Source organism: Chlamydotis macqueenii, chromosome 1 (assembly GCF_036417535.1).
Source record: "Chlamydotis macqueenii isolate bChlMac1 chromosome 1, bChlMac1.mat, whole genome shotgun sequence".
In the NCBI taxonomy this organism is placed as follows: Eukaryota; Metazoa; Chordata; class Aves; order Otidiformes; family Otididae; genus Chlamydotis; species Chlamydotis macqueenii.
In genome coordinates, this window is record NC_141556.1 from 92740121 (window position 1) to 92745429 (window position 5309).

The following is a 5309-nucleotide window of genomic DNA, read 5'->3' on the forward strand; positions in this document are numbered from 1 at the left end:
CACTGCACTAAGAGGTGGGATTTTTTTCTCTAATTCCTTCGGTTTCCTTCCAACAGGAGACTATTTTTATCTCTATCGGAAGCTAAAATATACTTTCCTAGTAGAAGCCTAATGGTTTTGACTTCATTGCTGATTCCTGAAAATGTAATTTTAAACTTTTTTTTTTCCTCCTATTTAAATTCACTTGAGAGTTATGTGAGCTTTTTTTTTTTTTTCCTAGTTATGAATGGTTATGTTTCCTCTAGCTGGAGGAGGATTTTGAAAGTTGAAAAAAAAGAAGCAATCATCTTGTTAGGAAAGTTTGACTGCATCTTACACTTAAATAGCTGTAACTAACCAGTCTTTGAAAGGTGATTTAGATTTACACTTGAGCAAGACTAGTGTTTTGAGATGGAATATTTTGGGAAGCAAATGAAGGATATTATTATGTAGTCTGTTCATCTTGTAATAAAGGCAAGAGCAGTCTTATTGTCAAAATTACAGCTTGGGGACACAGGGAGAGGATTGCTATGGTAGAGCCAGGTTCAATCTTGATTACTTTTCTACCTCAGCTACACTAACTGATTGTCTAATAGCATGGTTTCCTTTTGCGGTAAATATGTATGGAGTTTTCTATGATTTTAAATATTGCAGATGCATCCAGACTTTAGCAGCCACTTTCTGCCCCGTGAAATGGAAGTTTTTTCATTAATGAAAATGAGAGGAAAGGACCATCACATATGTATATGTGTGTGTGTATATATATATTTATTAGGTTCACTTAAACTATGTTTAGCTTTCAGAACAGCATCTTTGTCTCTCAGACATCCAACTTGCATTTTGCAAGGTAATCTGAAGTTGAGCATCTGCAACTGACTAAATTTACTATTAGGTAGGAAGGTTGGTCCCTGTCCTGGCACAACTGGTCCCAGTCCTGGCTGTCCTCTGTACCACGCTCTTGCTTACATGAGAGCCTGTAATGAAGTTCTGTGTACTATGCTTAAATTGGCTTTCCTCTTTTGATATCTGTCTTCACTTCCTCTTTCTTGGACAATTTCTTAAGCAATGTCTGTATAAGTGAAGAGTAACACTAGCTGCAACCTGTTAAAACGTAACCACACCCACTGAGTCATGCCATAGGATTTTCCCTATCAGTCTAATCTCAAAGATGTTTGGTAACAAAGGAAGTAGCTGTCCTCCACTCAACAAATAGGGAGTTTTGGAGGGGAGCAAAAAGGGAGTATGGCTTAAAATAGCTGCTAGTGATATATTTTTTTTTTTCCTTTGCTCTGTCAGAATCTTTTGAAACATCCTTCTACCTAAAAGGTATGTATTTTCCTCCTTTAGGAGGGTGAGTTAGTCTTTAACTGGTCTCCAGTATGTTGAGTTAACAAATATCACCTTCTTTGTCAGGCTGTTAACAGAAGTGGTGTGCCTTTTTTTTTTTTTTTTTTTTTTTTAAAGTATAAACTGATGAAGGCCTTTTTCTTTGACTCTGGCAGAAAAACAAAAGCGCAGGATAACTGAAGAGAACTTGCCAATGGCTTCCATCAGCACATGATATTTAATGTCTTGCAGTATTTGTAGCACAGAAATATCTAGTATCACAAAACCCAATGCTTGGTGACTAATATGTAGTGCTCTGCTTGGCTGGATATCAGAGTGGCTGTACCTGAGCAAGCAAATTTGACCTGGGTAACTTGCAGCAGTTGTACTGTACATTAATCCTTTTCTTCTGTTCAGGACTGGTATTAAAAATTCCTATTAGAAGTGAAGATTGCTACTGTAGGAACTGCTATAAACATATGCAAACATAGTAACCTCAGTTATAGCTTCTGGCAAGTCCTACCTGGTTTGTCATTGTCTGAATTTTGCCTCTACATCAGAATAGCTCCTGAGAAGTTCTGCTCTGCTGAAGTCCCTTTCCCCTTTCCTGCTGTACATCTTACAGCTCTTGTGGCTCTTTGCTTGCCTTCTAGATGTCTATTTCTTGATTGTGGACTTTGAGTACATTCTAGTTTACAGGTGCTGCATGCAGTGAAGATGTGGGGAAATTTTGAATCTGAACCAAAGTTATGCACAGGGAATGGGTCATGAAAGCAAAGGGAATAACCTTACAGAGATTTTAAAACGTGATGATCACAAGCTCTGTTGTCAAACTTGAAACATAGTCCTCAATTTACATGGCATACTTTTAAAATAGAAATACAAAAAAGACTTGCTTCCAATAAAAAATAAACATAGAAAAAACAAATCAAAGCAATAACTTCCAAGCAATATATGGGAAGTGCACTTCTCTATTTAGTCATCTAAAAGTCTAATCAAAGTGTAAACTATAAATAATGAAGAGTGGAAATAATGTTAAAGAAGGAAGGCAATTTCAACTTTGTCCTTCTGTGGCTGCATTTTTAAGTGTGGGAAAGTGGAGCTTGTTTAACTATTTGGTAACAAACAGCCTGATCCGTTGCTAGAGAACTAGAATGCCTTGAATTTGTTTAGGTATTGTAAAGTCTATAGGGACAGATGTAATTTAGTGTCTTATGCTAAAAGCTTACTGATTTCATGTTTCTTCTTGAAACATACCTATCTGCTTTCCTATTGGAAAATAACCTCTGCTAGTAACTCATAAGACTTGTTCCAAGTCTTTTTTTTTTTTTTTTTTTTTTTTTAAATTAAAAAATCAAAACCCTGGGTGTTGAAAATGCAGCTATGTGAAAGAAGAAGTTAATTCATCCAAAAGTATCATACCTATTGTTGGAAATAGGTATGTATGCAACTTGATAAGAGGCACTGGTTTGGGGGGGGGGGGGTGTTGTTGTTTTGGTTTGTTTTTTTTTTTTATAATCCACAAGGATTTATGATAAAAAGTTCCAGCCAGGATTTATGATAAAAAGATGCAAATCTTCCTAGTTGCAAACTCTTGCAGTCCTGTACCACCTGGTTAACATTGTGTTGTGAGCACTAATATCCTTACTACCCTTAATCTCTACAGAAAGAAAGCCAAGTTGAATACGCTGCTAGACTGACATAGCATCAGGGCCGCTGATGTGATTTTAGCGTATCAGTTGTAAGCCTGGGCAAATAAAGAAATCTCTTAGTAAAGAAGACAAACTGGAACACAGAGAACACAAACATGGTTTAGAGCAGGAGCAAAATTCTTTGTGGAGCCAAACTGATTTTTTTTTTTTTCTGGTAAAAATTAAACACACCAAAAAAAATAAAAGGTGGTTTTTCAATCAGTCCAAAATTTTGAGTCAGACATTATGAATGCAGTTTTTGAAGAGAGGAAGCTAGTGTATCCTCCTCTTTTTGTTCCTTAAAAAGGATTTTTCTCAGACCAAAAGCCAGTGGTCTTAGACAAATTTGTTAAAGCACTGAAATTAGACTTTACGATATTTAGAAAATGTACATATTTCTTTTTCCCTGAAACTGGTTATTGAATTCAGCATTTCTGTGCCAGTAGTTTTGGGTCCTGCTAAATAATTGGTTTTGGCAAACATTGACTGGAGAAATAGCTAGTTGTAATCACGGACACTTGCTTTTCTTCTAGGGAAAAATATGAATGTATTTAGGCTTAAATCAACATGATTATTTATCTTCTAAGGCCTTTAGCACCACAGCAGTCTGAAATGCTGTTCTGCATTCTTGTTGCCTTGTCGTGTGTATGACCACAGAAGTTACATGACCTACCTTCCTTTAACAGTTATGCAGAATGTGTTCTTATATGAGTTGCCATCAAATACAAAATGCATATATGCATCCTTTTGAGTTTGTTGTCTGAAAGAAATACTAAGTTTCTCTGCCATCTCTTCTTTTTGTTCCCTCACGTGTTTTTTTACATAGTACATCTACTTTAAACTTCTAAAATGAGTTGTTCCACAGATTAACCGTTCTTGGCTTTAGTGCCTTCTTCCAGAAGTGAAGATATTTATCTGATTGCTTCTGTTCCGAGTTGTGCCTGGCAGATTTGGTAAGTGCCCCCTCTGTCTTTTACCTACATTCAGAACCACGTGTTCACTCCTTATCAATAATTAACTCCTTGTTTGCCCATGAAGTCCTTTCACCCTGCACTAAACAAAGTATGCTTGCTGGACCACTCTGATTGTTTGAATGAGAGAGAGAGATATCTATGTTCGGGCATTATTAGGAACCAATTCAATAATTGTTTTACAACGCTTTCTTCTCTGTACTAACTTCCTCTCAGTCATTATAATGCAATTGTTAAAACTGATGGCAGCCATCAGGTTATGGCTGCCTGCCAACATTTAGGATAATGTTTGTGTCAATGTAAAACCAAGTTTATGGTGGGTCCTAATCTGTAATTTGCAGAAAGTTGCAAATCATCACTTTACAGCTCTTGATTGCTCAGACTCAGCCTATGCTATTCTGGGTGAAAATCTGGCAATCCCAGTTAGTTTTAAAGGTCAGCCCTAGAGCACTGCTGTGAGTATACTCTTTTAGTATGTTTCCACATATAGTGTAACAAGAATCAGAAGCATAATTACCGAGTGTCAGAACAGACAGTAATCTTCCCAAGTTAGAAGATGCAGACCTACTTTTAGTGTTAAAAAGTATTACTTACGCTTCTCTTTCCATCCATTCTTTTCATTTCACTATTGGTACATCCCAAAGGTACTCTTAGTTTTAGGAATAACATTGTTCATTGTGGTGCAGAGATTGTTTTGCCAGTATGGACTAGACCTGTCCTCCTCCATGCATGGCTTTTGCCCACAGGAGCTTTTGATATTGCTGGTGACCACATGTAAATTACATTTGAACATGTCGGTAAGCAGTGAGGATAAAACATGAAGTTTGTTGCATGTGCAGTGTTGTGAAGACGAAAGCTGAGATCATGGTTATACGTGTGAACAGACAGTAAAGTTGCATTGTCTTGGAAGACTTCAGCCTGAAGAATGTGTTCTGTAGTTGCTTGTCATGTGACTAAGAGTAATAGCGTGCAGGCAACCAATGCTAACTAAAAAAAATTATGTGTATGTATTAGACTTTCACCATGTTAGAGAGTATAATTGCAGATATTAGAAGGTAATGGTCAGGTGAAAGAGAACAAGGTCTTTGGACTACTAATAATGATTTTCAGAACACTGTGACACTTCCCAAAGCCTAGAGACAATGTGATGCAATAGCTTAAAGAAAAGAAAAACAAAACAAAACAAAAACCCAACCCAACAGGCTGACCCACATAATTTCAAGGGGCTCAATTTTACATTGATCCTAAGAGGTTCAGGAAGAGGAGAAAAAAAAAAAAAGTAGCAGCCAATATTGCACTTCTTGTTCTTAAAGGATTAAAGAAGGGTAACACATGTTAATCA